The sequence below is a fragment of the Palaemon carinicauda genome, chromosome 1 (genome assembly GCF_036898095.1).
Source record: "Palaemon carinicauda isolate YSFRI2023 chromosome 1, ASM3689809v2, whole genome shotgun sequence".
Classification (NCBI taxonomy): Eukaryota; Metazoa; Arthropoda; class Malacostraca; order Decapoda; family Palaemonidae; genus Palaemon; species Palaemon carinicauda.
Window position 1 is genome coordinate 288,577,210 of NC_090725.1, and position 22,500 is coordinate 288,599,709.

Below are 22,500 nucleotides of genomic sequence, written 5' to 3' on the forward strand. Positions count from 1 at the left end.
GTAGAGAAACAAATGCTACAAAAACCCAACAAACTATATTCATTTCAACATCTTCACCTTCTCTTATTTTAAGTACCTTATGATCGTTATCAATAGTAAACTCACATATCACCATTACTGTCACCTTATCTTTGTTACTGATGAATACATTTACATCTGCTGTTGTGATTTTACCCTAGAATCGTTCACCGCAAGGAATATGAGGTTACCCTTAAACAAACATGAACAATTTTGATTTTGCTGTTATTTTCCTGCTGCCTTTCGCTTTTATAATGTATTTAAAATGTTGAAGGTAATGTCATATAATTGGTTAATTTGAATATCTTGAAAAAATGTGGAGTCAGATTTTTTATTTGAATAATAACTCTGTAGGCTTCAAAATCAAATTATTAAAAACATAAAGCAGAGATATTTCAAAATGGAAACTAAGACATATGGCCATGTCTGAGACATTCCACTACGAACAATGAAATCTTTTACGAATAAATAAACAGGAAAGCAATTCATCAATGCAGCACATTTTTGCGAAAAAAGCATATTCAAAATAATTGGCATAGAGTAAAATTTGAAAAACAATTATCAGATACCTTAAATTAATTATCTTCATTATTTACACTCGCCAACACGGTTTGCAAAATCTAAGACGTACACACCATAGCAAAAAATAGTGGCTATACGTTCTTGACTTGGCAAAATGCAGTACTCACAGACGAAAACATGTATAAAGAAAGAAATATAAACACACACACACACACACACACACACACACACATATATATATATATATATATATATATATATATATATATATATATATAGGCATACGTATACTATCCAAATACTGTTGTTTATTCCTAATACATTATGACGGTGCAAAATCCCTATCTCCAAGGTTCTGTCTTATCATTCTATTTTCTTACCGTGGCGTTTAAAGAACGCAGTCTTGTGTAATTTAAATCAAGATAAAATGGCGTTATTACCATTACTACTTTCAACAACCTTTTGAGATAACTGCGAGTACCATTAACTAAACTTGCAGTTGCAATGCAATTATCCAGGGGGGGGGGGAGGGCTGGAAACGCCTGCACCTTTTCACACCTTGCCAAAGTCAACTACCTGGTAGTGAGTGGAAACATTAGTGACGGTAAATTACTTGAAAGCAAATAGTTTTAGAAGAAATTATTGAATGTGAAATAATTTTCATAAATCATAATAACTTTATTGGAAAATAACCTCTAAACGTTCGAATCATGGGCTACAAAAAACCACGATATCTCAGCCTTTTTATTTATATGTGAATGTGAAGAAACTTAATCTCGCGAAGTTCTATAAAACAAACCGAATGGTTAAACATCCTTTCTCGGTGTAAATAAAGGGGGGGGGGAAACATGAAGACCGAGTAAAAATAATCATATTGAAATAAATAAACTTTAAGGAAAGGGTATAAATATTGAAGGCGGGGAAGGAAAGTGGGGCATAGCACCAAAGCAAGCAAAAATCGAGAATCTAGAATTGTGAAAATTCATGGGTCAAGAAAATGACGGCAGGAACAAAATGATGAAGTTTAACAAGGGGGAAAGGAAATAAACAAACCTTCCACATCCATTCAATAAATAAAGACTACTTGATCTAATTGAGTCTTCTGGAAGCGTTTTAAACGTTATAGATGCAGTCAAGGCATAGGTCTGGCAGTAATTAATGTGTTTAGAAGCGTTTTAACCCTTATAGATGCTGTCTATTCGCTGTTAAAGTTATTATATATTTAAAAACACATTAATTTCTCTTCTAATCATAACAATAATAAGCTCGTGATTCTAACCGTTAAAGATTTGAACGGGTTCAACCTAGCATAAGGAAGTAAACCTAAGTACCTATTTCCTTTACCAGTAACATCTGGTTGACCATCGGTATTGCATCATAAGTCGATATCCCATCTCGATCATACCCCGTCACCTTTTGTTACTACCCCTACGTTAGACAAATTTTGACAGACAGACCACTAATTCAGCCATTTAGCCAGTCGTCGCACCAATGGAAGGAATTCTTCGGTATCAAAAGACCACAAAACTTCGAAGAAATCAGGTTGCGATTATACTAACTTTCGAAATTCTGTTTTACAAGATTGTATAAATGGTAAAGTCTTCTATAGATTCTAAACCTTCCCAAATTTTCCCTCTTTAACACCACTGAACTAGGTGAGAGTATTGATTTGTTATTTAATGCATATTTATGTAATAGTATGTGCAAATATTTAATTTCAAGATGAAGCCGGTGTATAAAAACCTGGGTTACCAATGACTTGGATTTGAAAACAAATGAGGAAATAAAATATTAATCAAAAATTTTCGTAAAACTGAACTCTTCTTTCACCTATCTTTCCTATCAGCTAAAACAACCTCCTTGAATTCTTATGGCTTAACGAGATAGAATATAAAAATAGTATTGTTCCAGCAACTGTCATTGCATAACGGTCAAAGTCACGACAGCTAAAGATATTTCAAAATCATCTTTAAAACGGGATTTTCCAATGATTTGCAGCTACTCTAGAATATAACTTATCTTTTCCTTTCTACAAACTCGCTCACACACAACTCAAGTTAGGCCAAATATCTTTTGAACTTTAATTGAGCAAAATCTAAGTAACTATCCTCCTGTAGAGAGTGGGGTTCCCCTGCTTTATGGGACTAGAAAAGCAGCCATCAAAGTAAAGTAAGTGAAGGAAAATCGACACCTCTCCTTGTCTGTCTCATTTTCTCTCGGACTCACATCAGATATGATAATTCACAGAAATAACTACTTCTCTTTTCATAGAACATAAGAAATGTGATTTTGGCCAACACTTATAATTAACCTTTAAAAAAAAATACAATAATGTTCCTTATGATAATATTTCGTATTTCTAGAAGTTGACCATTTTCATTAAAACTTTTTTTTTCTTTTATTATAAAAATACAATTACATCTTAGCAATATACATTATATACGTAATTATTCTTTACAAAATACTGATATGAACTACATTGTTTTACATAGTTATAAATCATCTCAATACAAATTAAATCAATTAATAAATATATAATATGCAATAACTTTTATTGTACAAACGTTCTTAACTTGTTAAGTCAAAGATCGAGAAATACGATTTGGATATCAGGAGATTTCATTCAGCGGCGAAAGTACAAATTTATATCTTGATAAGCAAATCAAAAGTGCAAAGGCCAATTGAACGGACAATCTAGTGGCTTACTAGACCAGACCCGCATAAATATTGTTACTGATCGTGGGATATTTTATATTTTTCACGCATTACTTCTCATATTTAGTTTATTTATTTCCTTATTTCCTTTCTCACTGGGCTATTTTCCCTCTTTTTGCTCTTGGGCGTGTAACATCCTGTTTTTCCAACCAGGCTTGTATTATAATAATAATAATAATTTCGTAAAAATCCGTTAAGCAGTTTTGACGTAATACTGTCCACCGACACACAGACAAATAAATAAATAAACCGACTCGATTTTATAACCTCCTTGGCGGAGGCAATAATAATAATAAAAATAATAATAATAATAGTAATAATAATAATAATAACAATAATAATAATAATAATAATAATAATAATAATAATAATAATAATAATAATAATAATAATAATAAAGAGGGATTTGAAATGAGGTTTTAGGAATAAATCAAATAAGCATTACACATATTTCAAAAGGATAAAAGTAAAACAATCAAACAACAGAAGCAGAAAATTGATAAGCAGGCGAAGCAAGAAATCCGAAGAAATCACACTGGTAAGCCAGTACAGTAACGATGGAAATAAGGTCATATATAGACGACATAGGGTAAGAATTACTTACAAATATCTATTCTAACTAGCAGACATCTAAAACAACAAGGAACAATAAATAAGGTTCCATCCTCTGGAAGTGACAACGACTTGGGAAGAGAATTTGACAGACTGGCTTTTTTTATGAATACCTTCTTTAATTCTATGCGTAGGGAGACAAAAGGAATAGGTTTTCCTTTAATCTTTGCATATGACAAACCCATTAGGCTTACCTTGCGCTCAAATCTAAGTTAGAAGATTGTAGGATTTACAAAAAACATACGTAGAAAGAGATTTCCAAAGCTAGACACTGCATTACTTATTGCTAGATACTTCTATGATATTCACAGTCGCTAATCTTGGTCTGGGTTAAGTCTTTTGTTCTACATTTGTGAAACATATCAAGTACACGTTTATTAAGTGGAGCAATTAAAATGAAGTTTTAGTCCTTTAAAGTGCATATCAAACACTTTCTTTATCAACCCATTCATTGCGTATACCTTATCAAATTGTTTCATGAATATACTCATTTATGATGCATCGATTAATTAATGAGTTCGATTCTAGAAATGCTCCATTATAATAACACAGACCGTTATAATTACAACTGGAAATTTTATCTGGTATACGACAGACTTATATAGATTATCGTTTGGTAAACTTAAATATGTAACGATCTCCAAGTTCAAATTTCGTTTACTGAAGCACTTTTCAGTTTTGTTCCTACGTTTAGGGTTCCTGTATCATCGTAATAACATAATCAAAAAGATATGTAGCATAAATATTCATACCTTATTAATGAATTATCTTCGCTTATCAATTACACACTGTTATCACAGCTTTACCAATAATGAAAATACTAAGATTTGGGTACAAGGGTTCACTCCAAGGAGGGTCACAGGGTTTCATACTAAGGGCATTGCTCTAAGGGACACACCGTCATACGTATCCTCTTCTTCTTCTCTCTCTCTCTCTCTCTCTCTCTCTCTCTCTTTTTTTTTTTTTTTAAACAAGGAAATAGTGTCACTTTTATATGTTTTAATCCCCGTAGTCTGTTGCTTCGTAGCTCACGAGACTCAACTGAGGTGGAGTACAGAGAGAGAGAGAGAGAGAGAGAGAGAGAGAGAGAGAGGAGAGAGAGAGAGAGGAGAGAGAGAGAGAGAGAGAGAGAATGGATGATCAAGTATGCACATAACTTTACAAAATGGGAGATATAGAGATAAACATAAAAAGGTCAATATCAGGAGAGAGAGAGAGAGAGAGAGAGAGAGAGAGAGAGAGAGAGAGAGAGAGAGAGAGAGAGAGAGAGAGAGTTGATGACGACGACCAAGTACGTAAACTTTATAAATAAGGAGAAAGAATGAACATAAAAAGGTCAATATAATTTTCAACATTTAGTAATGTCAATAAATAAACCAAAACAGAGGAGGGGGGAGTGATGAACGGACACAAAGAGGAGACGAAGATATGTATAAAAAAAAAAAAAAAAAAAAAAAAAAAATAAATAAATAAAATAAAAAAAAAAAGTCAAAGATTATCCTTGCAAAATTCCGCAACCATTTATGCAGAAACACGTTGCCGTTGTGGATTGAAAGCATTTGTGCTATAAATAAATCAAATTTACTTAACAGTCTATTCAGTGCCAATTCAAATATTCATTATCCTTCTTAGCGAAATTGTAAACTTTAGCGTCTTGAAATAACAACTAAATAGAAATGGACATCAGAAACGTATAAAAAACAATCTTTACAAACAAAATGAAAATGACTATTTCAGCTTAAATTTTCTAAAACCTGAAATTATCAGTACGTTCTAAAACAAAAAATTTTACCTAAAAAAGAAAAGCCAGATTATTATTATTCATTGAACATTTTCCATGCCGAAGTCAACTATCATTGGGCACTTATTTTGGAAATCACCAAAATAAGACCAAATACCTTGATCTACACATTACCCCCATCAATGCATACGTATAAATGCGTCCTTTTTTTTTTTTTTTTTTTTTTTTTTTTTTTTTTTTTTTTTTTTTTGTAGGTTATCGCACTTGTTTGAAATCTTCCAAGGTTCGAACAACCAATTTATTCACGTCTCATCGCAAATCTATCAATATCTTCATTACATTTCAGTAATTAAGAGAAATAAGCTGCAGAATTGATTTTCTCTATAAATGTGTGAATATTCGTGTTGTGTTTTTTTTGTTTAGGTGTGTGTGAGTGCGTGTGTTTCTTTTCATATTCCATTTCCTATTTCCCCATTATTGTTGTTGAATCTTTTTCTAAGAGGTTGAAAGAAGCTGTAACGAATCTGATATCGAATGTATCAAATACATTTGAAACACTGCTTAAACGAAGTTATAAGCACGCTATCATATCATGACTAATATTCGAAATGCTTTAGAAAATGTCACAATGTAATTGCATTTTGTAGGTATTAAGCAAATGGAAGAGAGAGAGAGAGAGAGAGAGAGAGAGAGAGAGAGAGAGAGAGAGAGAGAGAGAGAGAGAGAGAGAGAGAGAGAAAATCATCTAGTGCCAAAACCGTACCTGAAGCTATGTTAAACCTTTCTTTTCCGGCCAGCACATCTGGGTATGCCATACGTGAAAGGGAGGACTTGCATAATAAAGAAAACAAGGGAGAGGTTAGTGACCAGAAACGTCATAGCACTGAGGTGGAAAAGTAGATATGCTCTCGAAAGATAATGAAGAATTATCTCAATTGAAAGAGCAATTTGAACGGTTAAAAGATAGTAAGGAGATATGCTCTCGAAAGATAATGAAGAATTATCTTAATTGACAGAGCAATCTGAACGGTTAATGTGTGAAAATTAGAAATAGATAAAAGGGATTACTAAACACATGTAGTATATTTACAGTTTTATTTTAATTCAATGATTAGGTCAATACCAGAGAATTTTCATATAGGGTTATCATTTCGAACAACGAAAGTACATGTCTCTAAGTGACAACTTTCAATTAATGGTGAGGAGATATGCTCTCGAAAGATAATGAAGAATTATCTTAATTGAGAGGAGAATCTGAAGGATTAATGTGTGAAAATTAGAAATAGATAAATGGGATTACTAAACAGATATACAAATGGAAGTCAGCCGAAGCTGGATGGCATGAGGGTTAAGTATGGCAGAAAATAAGTGGTTGACTTATAAATACACTTGGGAGTGTTTTAAGAAGTTATATAGGCGATTGTAGAAACTTGAAATAAGGAAAGACATTATAAGATATACCCAAGTCTGCTTCAAGGAAGAGAAGTTTCATTACCATTTATAAACGAAATAAAATGATACATCACTACTGTTGAAATTAACTGGTTCAGTAGTAATTGTGGCCAAAAACAATAGAAAAGGTTATGGTGGCCGTTTGGTAACGTCCATCCCTGGTGACCGCCAGACTGGGGTTCGAGTCCCGCTCAAACTAGTTAGATACTTTGGTAGCTGCAACCTCATCATCTTTGTAAGCTAAAGATGAGGGGTTTGGGGGAGCCTATAGGTCTATCTGCTGAGTCACCAGTAACCATTGTTTGGCCTTCCTTGGTCCTAGCTTAGGTGGAAAGGGGGCTTGGGTGCTGATCAAAGGTATGCATGTAAGTCTCCAAGGCATTGCCCTGCTTGATAGGGCAATGTCACTGTCCCTTGCCTCTGCTATTCATGAGCAGTCTTTAAATTGAAAAGTTTTAATATAGGTGTAATGCCCAAAGCCCTAAAGTGACTTGGTTATGACTGGAGAATCGGAGAATATAGGTTAGTGAATACGCTATTGCAAGGTTACAAAGGAGCAGAGGGAGATTTCAAAGCGTTCAATTGGCTTATCAGTTTAATGATAAATCGTCTAGCTTATTTAGGATATCCTCAATGTCCATCACTCTTTCATGCACCAATGACTTATTGATATTGGGAAATAAAATTCCTATGTGTATGGAAAGCAGTAACTATGTGATGTGAAACGGCTGCCAAAGTTGAAACCTTCAAAGGCTTTATACTGAATAACATTTATTATATCAACACATTATGTGTGCGGCTAATACAACAAGAGGCCGTGTCTTGTACTTAAGTAATGTTAATTTTAACACACACTACAAACCTATACTTTCGGTTGCTATGCCAAATATTACAGTACATATCATCACTAAACATGTATGGAAGTGAAATATGACTAATGCATGATAGACCTATTCCCCATAAGCGTTCAACATACTTTGTGTTTTGAGAAAATATCAAGCTTTTTACAAAGGAAAGCTCAAACAAAATACATAGACAGGTATGACACTAAAACTATGGTTTCCTATAGCGTCAGATTAATATCCTTTGTGATAACTCTTGAAAGACCAGCATAATTGTCACTGTCTACACCAAATTTATTTTGCTATTGTTCATATGCAATAGAGGTAGAAAATCTATTTTAAAAAAAATTTAAAAGAAGAATATAAAAAAATACTATTTTGGGAAGCTTAACATTTTGAAAGTTGAACAGGATACATAATTTTATAAAACGTGAAGCTCATAAAAAGCAACGGAAATTGCATGATAACACAGAACACACAATGCATGCACTAATAGCCCCACCTCAGAAATATTTAATATTTCACTAATTTACAATGCAAGTATATTAATTAACCTATAAAGAATAAAAATAAATTCTTAGAAGACCGCAATCCGTTTCCATCTCGTCCATAGCGTTAGGATTGAGAGAAAAATGTAATTTAGGTATCTAAAAAAGACCCTTAGAAACCTAGTTTATATATTGAATTGTAAATACTTTACTAAGTCTTGCGCGGAGATTAGACTTAGCATACAATATTTCAAAGAACTTAACTGAGTAATCAAAAGTGCATGGTTGTTACTGAAAAGCAGTTTAACTTTCTGGATTAATTCAAATAATGTTCGAAGATTTCTTAACTATGTAATTAATTTTATTACAAATTGCAGTTACGTACACAATTGAAAAAAAAATAGGTAATTTCCCTTAATATGGTGCAATTTAAAATATAACATAGATCACACTAGCATACACCTTCATGATAGGGGTTCTTCAATCAAAAAAGTTATGTTGCTGTTGAAGATTTTTTAGTAGTGTGGTCAGACACAATCGATTGCCACACTGCAGCTCGTTCAGAGTATTTAGATTTGAATATGAAAGTTTCCAGGTGTGTGGTATGCATCCAACAGCAGCAACCTCGGGTCCTTCTTTAAACCATATAAAAACTTGTAATTTTCTTTCATAAAATCCCGACTACAGTCATCGAAGTTGAGAAACCTAAGGTCTGATAAGTACTTGGAGGTAAAGTGTGGAACATGCAGCCTCATCCAAACAATAGGGGTAATTGAAAAACCATAGCTTTAACTCTACAGCCATTAAAATGACAGCTACAACAAGATTAACCAACTCCAACTCACACTATCAAAAATAACATTGATAAGTGGCAAGGGACCATTGACCCTGGTGGTTATAACGCCAAAACTCAAACTCAATCAATTAAAAATTAATTGTCATTCAATTCCTAAAACTCATTGGAGTTGTTAGCAATACGAATGTGCACAATCTATATAAAGAATCGTCTAGAAACCTGTCAAGAACAATACCCTTGGTCTTGGTTATTATTCTAAATTAATGCGTGGGGAAATTATGGGGCATGAAATTGAACCCTAACAAAACTCAAAGTATGATTGTAAGTACAGTAGGTCAAGGACAGTGACTCTTGCCCATAGGCTATAAATCTTTTCATTGATAATGTCTCTTTAACTGTATACAACTCAATTAAAATTCTAGGCGTGATTCTTGATTGCATATCTATTGTTGTGAAACACATCGGGTCTATTAATTTTTTAATTGCGCATAAAATTAGCATATTATGAATTTCTAGTAGGAATTTTGTTGATCAATCTATCCCGAGTAAATGTTTTAATTATTTAATTTTGCCATTTTTTAGTACTGTTTTCTTGTCAGGTCTTCAGCTGTTGACTCTCATTCTATTTTTTTGGGACAAACTCTTCCCGTCTAATAAATCCCTTTTTTCCTGATCTGAATATAAAATTCTGGCAGAGTCGTTCAGTTAGTTCTTTATGCATGCTCCATAAGACTACATAATTCTGACCACCCTTTGCATTCAGATCTTACCATCTAGTATGTAGTATTAGGTAAACAGTTAATCCTAACAGACCTGCCTTCTTCATCATATGGTTCCATAACACACTTCTAGAAGTTTTATTCCTGCAGTGTTCAGACTGTGGAATGTTCTTAATCTGGTAGTTAAGTCGGTGGAACTTCAAAAGTTGAAACAAGAGGCAAATACTTTTAGTTGACAAGTTGAATCAAATCTCATATTATAGTTCATATATGACTTACCTATTCAACGTTGTAACTGGTATTAAAATATTTTGTTCTCATTTACAGTTTATTGTTTACTGTTTCATTTCGTCATTGGGATTTTTTCCTTGTTGAAGAACTTGAGCTTATAGCATTTTGCTTCTCCAAATATAGGGTTGTAAATTGGCCAGCGATGATAATAATAATAATAATAATAATAATAATAATAATTATAATAATAATAATAATAATAATAAAGACTTATCTAGGTTCATAAATTTCAGGGAGAATAGCTAAATCATGCATATGTTAAGAATTACTTAGAACTTTATCATATATCATAAATAGGCACAAAAGCCTCGGAGCCCTCCCCCACCACCATCTCATTATAGCATACCACTCTACAACATTCAGATGACTGGCACCAATGACAATGGGGAAAAGGACGAGTAATGTTTCTTTGTGGAGTCGCACAGCGAACTGGTAATCCAGAAGTCCGAGGAAAGTGCAGGTTCGGGCGGTGTCACATGAGCACCTGTTCTGGCACCTCTTAGATCTTTGCCGCCATATTTCGAACCTACCTAAAAGGTTTAAAAGTTTCTCATGAATGGCAGAGGCCACAGATAGGGACAATACCCTCAAAGACTGCTCATGTATACATATGATTAGCGCCCAGGGACCAAAGATGGCCAGGTAATGGCGGCTGATGACTCAGCAGGTAGATCTATAGGCTCTTCCAAACACCCCCTCCTTAGCTCAAAAGGATGATAATGTTGCAGACACTACAAGAAACTATCGACCTGGAGAAGATCTCGAACGCCAGTACACCAAATAGACGGGAAGGGACGTTTCCAATACGCCACCACACACCGGTGGAAAAAAAAACGAAAGCTTGCAAAAGTGAGATTCGTAAAAGTACGTAAATAGGTGATATCCACGCAATCTTACAAATATATGTTCACTTAATTAATAGTGACAAAATCAAAAGCAAGTTTGTTCGTTTCGACAGCAGGATCTCTGTCCTATTTTACATAAAATACTGGAAAGTGGTGCAAAGTTTGAAGGACATCACTTTTTTTCTATTTCAGAAAGGGTACGCCCGATTTTCATATCACCTTAAGTATTTAATAAAAATTCAAGAGGATAAAAAACTACTCGAAATCAATAAAAATTGTTGAATGCTCAGAGAAGTTAAACTTATTATTGTCTATATTTTGAAATGACAAGATTACACTAAATAAGTTTAGCATGGGTCTTCAATATACGTCATGGGAAATTGTAAATTTTTCTCTTCATCTTTATTTCCATATTTGAAACACTTTGAATCAAGGCACTTAAACTCTGAATGTTAACCTAAATCTAACATAGATAATACTACACACACACACAACCACACACACACACACACACAAACATTTGAACAAATCTTTGATTCTAACCGATTTAGTCATTTTCATCTTCAAGAGGACTGATACAGAGATAGAAATTTTACATAATATATGTTAAGGCAATTTCTATGGCAGTTTAAGTTCTTTTGAGGATGGCTTGAAAATAAACTGTAAATGGCAAAACCAGTCAAGATTTCCAGTTTCTTTTTTTATCTTTCCAGTTTTTTCCACCTGAACATCACATATTCATTGAGTTTTACGTGTGTATAAATATATATAATTTACGAGAGAGAGAGAGAGAGAGAGAGAGAGAGAGAGAGAGAGAGAGAGAGAGAGAGAGAGAGAGAGAGATTTCTGTCATCAAGCCATAAATATTCTTTAACATTCAAAAACAATTAACCATAAAAAGACTTACCAGAGAGCCTTCAATTTTGTTAAAGATTTATATATATATATATATATATATATATATATATACATATACATAATTACTTGCTAAGCTACAACCCTCGTTGGAAAAGTAGGATACTTTAAGCCCAAGGGTTCCAACGGGGATAAAAAAAAGTCCAGTGAGGTAAGGCAATAAGGAAATAAATAACTAAGAGAGAAGTAATGAACAACTTAAATATCTTACGAACAAAAACAACATTAAAAAAATCTTTCATATATAAACTATAAAAACTTTAAAGAAATAAAGAGGAAGAGAAATAAGATAAAAGTGTGTGCCAGAGTGTACCCTCAAGCAAAAGAGAACTCTACCCCAAGGGAGTGGAAGACCATGATACAGATGCTATGATACTATCCAAGACTAGACAACAATGACTTGATTTGGGAGTGTCCTTCTCCTAGAGGAGCTGCTTACCATAGCAAAAGAGACTCTTCTAACCTTACCAAGAAGAAAGTAGCCACTGAACAATTACAGTGCATTAGTTAACCCCTGAGCGAAGAAGAATTGTTTGGCAATCTCAGTGTTGTGGGGTGTAGGAGGACAAAGGAGATTATGTAAAGAATAGGCTGGCGGTGTATGTGTAAGCAAAGGGAAAATGAGCCGTAACAACAGAGAAGGATTCAATGTAGTATTGTCTAGCTAGTCAAAGGACCCAATAACTTCCTTTGCTGTAGTATCTCAACGGGTAGCATCTCAACGGGTGGCTGGTGCCCTAGCCAACCTACTACCTTATATATACACACACACACATATATATATATATATATATATATATATATATATATATATATATATATATATATATATATATATGTGTGTGTGTGTGTGTGTGTATAAATATGGTGTAAGAATCGCACATAGAATTATTAATGAAACCTTGACTGGGGCAAAGAAGAAGCATATACCCATCAAAAAGAGAGATGGATCTGTTATAACAACAGAGGAGGAAGAAAGGCAACGTTGGATGGAACACTTTAGTGAGGTTATGAATAGGAGATACGAAGGGAATAATTTGATTGATATACCTGAAGCTGATCTGAGCCTTGATGTGCCATGAGTGAATTGAGTGTGTTTGAAGTCGAAGCTATCATTAAAAAACTCAAGAGATGGAAAGCACCTGGATAAGATGGAATAAATGCCGAGATGATACTGGCCGAAAATGAAGTGACTCCAAGAATACTTACAAGATTATTTTGAAGAATGTGACATGAAGAGGCAAAACTTGATGAATGGGAATTAGGAGTGTAGATGAAAATGGCAAAAAACGGAGACCTGACTGATTGCAATAATTACAGTTGTTATGGAAATATATAGCATGCTTATTCTAAAGAGACTGGAGAGTAAGATACATGAAAAGTTGACAGATGAACAAGCAGGAATTCGAAAAGGTAGAAGTTGAACTGGACAAATTTTCATTTTGAGACATGTTGTACAGCAATGCGTAGAATATAGAAATCCCCTTTTGATGGCATTTGTGGACTATGAAAAGCCTTCGATAGTGTGTACCGGCCAATCTTGCGGAGAGTCGTGCGTTATTATGGAATTCCTCTTAAATATGTGAATTTAATTAAGTCTGTTCATGAGCATAGTAAATGTAAAGTTAATGTTAAGGGAGTTTTATCAAATGAATTTCCAGTGAACATCGGATTACTCCAAACAAATGTGTTGTCATCTATGTTGTTTATCCTCCTCATGGATTCTGTAAGGTGTAGAACATTCGGAGATGGTGGAGAAGGATTGGACTGGATTGGTGATAGGAAATTAGCAGACCTAGAGTATGCTGATGATGCTGTCCTTGTTAGCAGATCACTACAGGACTTGCAATGCTTGCTTAGCAGATTACATGAAATATCACACGAGGTTGGTCTGAAGATAACTTGAAGAAAGAGATGATGAGAACGGAGTATGCAATGGAAGATGAAATATCATTGGAAGGAGAAAGGATTAATGAGGTAGAATCATTGAAGTATTTATGAACTATGATCTCCAATACAGGGTCTTTAAAATTAGAGTTTAGTGAAAGATTGTAAAAAGATAATCAGACAATAGCTAGGTTAAGTAAAATTTGAAAATAAAATCGCCTGAAATTACGTATAAAAATCAGACTATATATCAGCTTAGCGAGATCGGTGTTACTATATGGACACGAGAGAGATTTAATAGATTTGAGAACAAAACCCCCAGAAGGATATTGGGAGTTGAATGGTAGAACAGGATTAGAAATGAAACTATATGAGATATTACTCGAGTGCCATGTGTGGATGAGATCATGGTAGATCACAGGTAGATGAAGATGGTTTGGGCGTGCTCTTCGCACTCCCTAAGAGAAATTAGTTCACCAAACGTTCAGTTGGGCTCCACAAGGCACTAGAAGAGTTGGAAGACCCAGGACTACATGGCTGAGGTCTACCAAGCGCAAAGTAGATGATGAATGGAGAAGAATTGAATTAAAAGCACAAGATAGAGATGACTGGCAAAATCTAACAGAGGCCCTTTTGGTCAATAGGCGTAGGAGATGATGATGATACACACACACACACACACATATATATATATATATATATATATATATATATATATATATATATGAATATAAATGTATGTATATAAATATGTGTGCATGGATAGATAAATACATAGGGAATGATGCATAAATTCCATAATGACAAATGATGAATACTGCACTCATGTTGAAAGTGCTTCTCACCTCAATTAACATCACAGAACAGGTAGAAAATATTGTACATTCTATACACGTACACATTCATATATTTAGATTATGTGCATCTGTGCACATTAATAACCATCAAGATGGTTATTAAGAAAATATAATCCTTTTAGGTACTCATAAACTATTTTCATTTTAGTTCCTTTTAGCATAATGAAATATCCTGTAAAAAAACACACACACACAAAAAAAAACCCCACTGTGATTTAAGCTTGTTATCAGGTTTAAATTACCTGCTAAGAATATACCAAAATAATCCTCTACCTGGTCTGACGATGTGTTTTGTGTTATGACACAAAAAAAACTTACACACAATTTTTATCTTAACCATTCTCATTTAAACGATTGTAATAATTACTATAACTTAAAAAAAGTATTTGTAATGAATCATTCAACCTCCAAGACGAAGAAAGATAGACAATAAAGCAAATAGTAAAGACTGATAAGAAGCTCATATGTGTCAAATATACTCAAATATTTCGTACTGAAGTAAATCGGATATACTGTACAGTATGTTGGTTCATCGATAATTAAGAAAATAATGGATAAAGTTGATAACGGTTTCTGCACACTCACACATTTATATATATATATATATATATATATATATATATATATATATATATATATATATATATATATATATATATATATATATATATATATTATATATATATATATATATATATATATATATATATATATATATATATATATATACTGTATATCAAGTCAGTCCTAGCCAGCCAACTGCAGGACAAAGGCCTCAGACATGTCCTTCCAATCGCGTTTGTTTATGGTCTTTCTATGCCAGTTTAAATCCGTAAATTTTCAAATTTTCTTTTATATACTGTACACACAGACACACAGAAACACACACACACATATATATATATATATATATATATATATATATATATATATATATATATATATATATATATATATATATATGTATATATATGCAAATGAATTTGTGCGCAGAGACAATTATGTAAAGCCAAAAAATTCCAAAGATTTGATTGAATACAAAAATATTTTAAAACCTTTAAATATTATCTCTTTATATTGCATGTTTAACTATATTAGCAAAACTAACATGGGTTTCTTTCGTTTATAGCGCAAATTGCCAAATGGGTCAAAATAACTATCCACAAACAGACCTCTGCCTAAATTCGTAGGCCCTTGGAGCCAAGTCTTTGTGTATCTTGGCGTGAATCACGTTAACAAGTTAAGCAGTCTATTGCCATTATCATACTTATTCCTATCTGGGCTACAACCCTAGTTGGAAAAGCAGGATATGCTATAAGCCCATGAGCTCCAACAAGGAAGAATAGACCAGTGATGAGATGAAATAGAAGTAAATAAATTACATGAAAAGTAATGAATAAAGAATATAAATGACCCTAAGATCAGTAACAACGTCAAAATATATGTATCATATATAAACAATGAACAAAGTCATGTCAACCTGTTCAACATAAAAAAAAAAAAAACATTCACTGCAAGTTCCATTCCTAACATCGAGAATAAACCATCCCAACCAACATGCAACTGTAACGTCGTACTCCCGGCCAATAACTTACAATACCAAAACACATCTCTGACCAATGTCAAATACGTTAGGTTCGGTGAGATTTAGCGAGAGAGATAAGGGGAGTTACTACGACTCATTATAATGGAACGATGGTACCTTTCCATTATAGTTATTCGCTCGTCTTAGAATCAGCAGTTCATATGCAATTGCGAAATATTGTTCATGATGATTATAATATACATGTTTTCTAACTGTCAATTCACCTACCACTCTACGACTCACAAAATTTTCGAAACCTGGATATCATGAAATATCTTTTCGCCCTAGGCCTATATGAAGTAATCTTAAATGTTAACAAAAAAGAAGAAATTATGACAAAATAAATTTAAACCAGACACGATTTATCATAACGTCACATGGAACTAATACAGACAGGATATCAGGGGTCATTAGAGCTAGCTGCTAGTACGATGCAAGGTTACAATGGCGTATTTAGTTCAGTATTTGTTTCCCACACCACTCATCATGAAATAATATAACACTCAAAATTATAATCAATTGATGATATAACCCGATGACAGACGACTGCGCAATAATAATCTTCAATTAGGCTATATCTCCCTACCATTCAAGTACTAGACCTAGTGTTAATTTAATAAATTAGCGGATGAAAATTAAAATTATTCAAAAAATAATTCGGATGTACAAATACCTAGCGTTGTTTATTGTCTATACATAACTATTTATGTTGTAAACAATTAGGTCACCATCAAAATACATATACATCGCAACATTAAAAACGTGATGAACAATATAAAAAAACCTAGGCCTACTCACCTTTCACAGAATGACAACTTCATACACTTATCCTGTTTACGATTGCATCTTGTCGTTTAACTAAAAAAAATAGAAATAAACACCCACATGATAAATGAATAACTTGTCAATACGATGTTCGGAATAAGAGGAATACTGTATACCTATTTACGAAATAGCACACCAAACGCCACGTGAGGCAAAGCTTCCCATACAACCTCTCACGAGCGAGCGGTAGAAGAGAGCTCTAAACATCACCATTCGACCCGCGATACTGAAGAATCCCTCAACGCAACCTCAGTGTATATGTGTGTATGTACTCCTCTTCTCTTTTTCTCCTTGCAAGATTGAGCCCCTTCGCCTCCTCACAATCTTTTGTTGTTTTCTTTTATTCCCAAACTGAAAGCGAATACTTAGTTCTTCGCTTTGTTCTTGTCATTCTGCTTTTTTGTTTATCTTGTTTACACTACCGAACATACTTTCTTGCATCTGGCCCTTGTTTATTTACGGATATTCATCAATGTGGATTTATTTCACGCGCTTCTTGCGAGGAGCGTGAACTATCTCTTGACATGTGAATTATCATTTTCCAATTAATTGCAGACTCCTAGTAATTGTACTCTAATTCTTTTCATTCCTCTACAGCGTATGATTCTAAATATCCCAGAAGGAATATCTCGGTACCTGATAAGAGGAACACGCTATAGATAAAACTGTGAGAAAGATAAACACCAGACGAAAGCTTAAATTTGTGAGAAGCAGTTTAGCTTCGGCCTAACCGGAATGAACTAACGTTAAGTGGATTGATTATCAACAATCTTCTTGATTTATTCACAATGGTTAGAAGTTATTTGTTCTAGTCTCTGCATTAGACAAAAATAAAAACATTTCCGTTTATTTATGAAGTATTCGTATCTTCTGTAGTGATGACAGAGAACATGAGAGGTTAATGCAAGGGATTTTGATTAAAGGGAATAAGCACGATTGAAAACAGCTTCACGAAATTCGTTTAGTTAATAGTTTCTAGCGATAGCAGACCAGAGGGCTAAGCTCTTCAGGTCAACACATTTTTCTAGAAGGAAACAGTGTAAGGTGAAAAAGTACATTCATACAGAACACACAAACTTACACGTGTAAGTATATATAAATTTATATATGTATATATATATATATATATATATTATATACTTATACACACACACACACACACACATATATATATATATATATATATATATATATATATATATATATATATGCGTGTGTATATATACTGCGCTTTTTCAATATTGTGTGCCATTTAATAGTATGAAGATAAATCACTCCTCTCCAAAACATATTTATCATACAAATATACAGTATAAAAATTTCTTAATAAGAGATGGCTAATTCTTCTTAATTTCTATAAAAGGGGGTAAAGGTATTTAAAGGAAAGCCACATACAAGATATCTTTAAACACTTCCAAACACTGAAAAAAAAACACTAATACTAAACTTTTGCAACAGGCTAGGAAAATAGCCTTTAGATAGCTGTGGTAGCATATTTTAAACACAGGGGTTCAAGCTCAATAGTTTCTCGTAATGTCCGCAACCTCGCCATCTTTGTGAGCTACGGATGGGGGAAGGTTTGGGAGAGCTTATAGGTCGCCCTGCTAAATCATCAGCAGCGATTGCCTGGCTCTCCCTGGTCCTATATTGATGAAGATTGGGCTTGGGCGCTGATCATACAAGTATATGGCTAAGCCATGGGGTATTATCACTGCCCCTTGCCTCTGCTATCCATGAGCGACCTCTGAACATTATTAACAAATTACCGAGAATATCTAACTTACTTTTCTTATCGTAACCCAGAAGCGAAATAACCCCTTAAATTATGGTTAGTCAATGTATATTTTTTACAATATTAATTTGTATTCATGTTTATGCCTTTGTTCATTTATGAAGTTGTTTACTTTTTTATTGTTTTCATAATATTTATATCTGCAGTTTACACAATTCTTCCATAAACTATCTGGTTTCTTTTACAAATTAAGAGAATCCCATTATACTCAGCAAAGTTGTTTACCTTTCTCGAAGAGACTTTCTGTTTTTAATGGGAAATTACTTTATTTGAAAGCATGATCGTTTTCATCCTCATTAATAATAATAATAATAATAATAATAATAATAATAATAATAATAATATTATTATTATTATTATTTCCCAAGCTACAACCCTAGTTGGAAAAGCTTATGCCCAAGGGCCCCAACAAGGAAAAAAGCCCAGTGAGGAAAGGAAAAATAAAATATCTTAAGAACAGTAACATTAAAATAAATATTTCCTATATAAACTATAAGAAAATTAAAAAAACAAGGGGAAGAGAAAATAAATAAAATAGTGTGCAAGAGTGTACCCTCAAGCAAGAGAACTCTAATCAAAGACAGTGGAAGACCATGGTACAGAGGTTATGCCACTACTTAAGACTAGAGAACAATGGTTTGATTATCATAATAATAATAATAATAATAATAATAATAAGAAGAAGAAGAAGAAGAAGAAGTCTAAACTCTCTCAAAAGTAATGACTTCAACTACTTTACTCAAATCAAGCCAATACATCACCTTCGACTGCATCTCGTCGTTAGACCTAGGATGAAAAAGCTTTGTGTGTGTGTCTCTCTCTCTAGAAATTACTTCTCCTAGAACTTGGCTATGTCTAGAACTCTCAGTCATCTGAATAAAAAATAAATCTATGCCATGTGTGTGTGTGTGTGTGTGCGTGTGTGTGTGTGTGTGATGATGATTTTATCGCTAACACTCGTGATTTCCTTTATGCCTGATAAGCCAAAACTACCATTTAATATAGAATTCGTTCCGAAATCCCGTGGCAAAGTGAATTCGATATTAAAAGGTATCTGAAGCTTAATTAATATATATATATATATATATATATATATATATATATATATATATATATATATATATATATATATATGTGTGTGTGTGTGTGTGTGTGTGTGTGTGAAACTTGGTGCTATGGAGAAATAACACGAAAATCAGTTCCGCATCCACTAACTCGAGCACCATGAATGAACGCACTCCACAATCAAATTCATAGACCGTTATTAGGTTTAAAGACAATTTACAAGTTTAACCCCTATACACACAATTCATTTGTTCGAACCTTCCAATTTTCTATAGTAAGGAATAAATTATCAGTATCCCATTTTACACATTGTTACTGATAGACAGGACAATACCTTAAAACTTGCGCCAGTCACCCATATCACGCAAGCACTAAAATATTGCTCTTCCCGGATATTTCACGTTTCTTATTTTCTAATACGTCTTTTACACCCTCTATTCGACCTTTTTTTATGCCTTTCTCTCCTCCGGCACTTTGAATCACTTACTTTTCATTTATCTATTATTATTCCTTCGCGGAGTAAATGATTTAAAATCTTCTGATAAAGTTACTTACCTCCGGTAATATTTTTTTGAAAATTGTCCTCTCTATCTATCGATCAATCTATAAAACACACACAGACACACACACACACACACACACACACATATATATATATATATATATATATATATATATATATATATATATATATATATATATATATGATCATCATCTTCTGCGCCGATTGACGCAAAGGGCATATCAGTTAGATTTCGCCAGTCATCTCTATCTTGAGCTTTTAAATCAATACTTCTACAATCGTCCTCTTCTACTTCACGCTTCATAGTCCTAGGCCATGTAGGTCTGGGTCTTCCATATCTTCTACTGTCTAGTGTAGCCCAGTTAAAAGTTTGGTGAACTAATCTCTCTTGGGAGTGCGAAGAGCATGACCAAACCATCTCCATCTGCCCCTTACCATGATCTCATCTACTTATGGCACTCGAGTAATCCCTCTTATATAGCTAATCCTGTCCTGTCATTTACCACACAATATATATATATATATATATATATATATATATATATATATATATATATATATATATACTGTATATACATACCAAAGGTAACACTAGGAAAAGTAAAGAAAATATTAAGACATGAACAGAGGTAAAGCAGCAGCAGAAGATAGTCTAACAATTGAGTTAATAATAGATGGAGGAGATTTCATAGTAGTAAAACTCGCCAAACTTTACACCAAATATCTACAAGAATGATCTATACCTACAGCTTGGAAAACCTTCATCATTATACTAATTCACAATAAGGGAGACCAAAAAAAAAAAAAAAAAAAAAAAAAAAACTACGGCCTAATAAGTTTCCCCCAATAATATATAATATATTTACAACTATCATCTTGAGCCAAATAGAAAGACAGCTAGACTCTAACCAACCAGGAAAGGAGGCAGGCTTAGAAGTGCATATTCAACATGTAATTAACCAACTAATGGAAAAATCAACAGAGTACGATTAACTACTATTTATAGCATCTAGAGACTATGAGAAAGCTTTTGATTATGTCAAAATTTCAGCATTTATGAAAGCTCTTCAAAGACGAGGAACAGATGAATCTTATGGTAGAACACTTGAAGATATCTATACAGGAGGTATAGCAATCCTAAAATTACATAAAAATAGGGAGAAAATTCTGATTGAGAAAGGAGTTAGACAGGGAGACCCCATCTCTCCTGAATTATTCACAGCGTGCCTAAAAGAAGTTTAAAAAAAAATTACATTGGAAAAATGTAGGAATTAACATTAATGGGGAACACCTTAACAGCTGAGGATTTATAGAAAACGATAATTGAAAATTTGAATACAGAAAGCAGAAATGTAAGACTAACAATTAAAATGAGTAAATCTAAAATAATATTCAATTAAAATGCAGTGGGATAACAAATAAGAGTTGCAGACGAACCTCTAGAGATTGTTAATGTATTAGGACAGACATCAATTGTTTCTCCGGTATACGTGACCGAAAGTAAAAGGATAAGCATAGGATGGAGAGCTTTTGTTAAACAAAATGAGATTATGAAATGTAAAATGCCACTTTCTCTAAAAAGATAAGCATTTAATCAGATGGTTCAGCCAGTATTAACTTATGCATCAGAAACTTGGAACCTTGCTAAAACCTTAAAACATAAGCTAGTTACAACTCAAAGAGCAATGTAAAGAATAATGATGGGAATAACACTAACGTACAGAAAAAGAGCAACATGGCTAGTTTAACGTGTAAGAAAAAGAAATGTAAATGGGCAGGACATATACTGAGAATGACAGACAATGGATGGACATTAAGAGTATCAGAATAGGTCCATTGAGATTACAAAAGAAGTATGGAAAGGAAGAGACGACAATGGATTGACGAACTAAGAAAGTGTGCGGGTATGGACTGGCATAGTAAGACCATAAACAGACGAAGTGGAAGGACATGTCCGAGGCATTTCTTCTGCAGTGGACTAATAACGGCTGATTATGATAATGGGAATAA

General features: G+C 33.4%; 1 long non-coding RNA gene across 1 annotated transcript in view; it reads right to left on the minus strand.

Annotated features, from left to right (window-relative positions):
- LOC137657620 (uncharacterized) overlaps positions 1 to 17,506 on the minus strand; it is an 83,911-nt gene extending 66,405 nt beyond the window's left edge. Inside the window, exon 1 of the long non-coding RNA XR_011047170.1 lies at positions 17,084 to 17,506. This is a non-coding gene — a long non-coding RNA (uncharacterized lncRNA). The remainder of the gene's footprint in view (positions 1 to 17,083) is intronic.
- Positions 17,507 to 22,500: the final 4,994 nt, after the last annotated feature.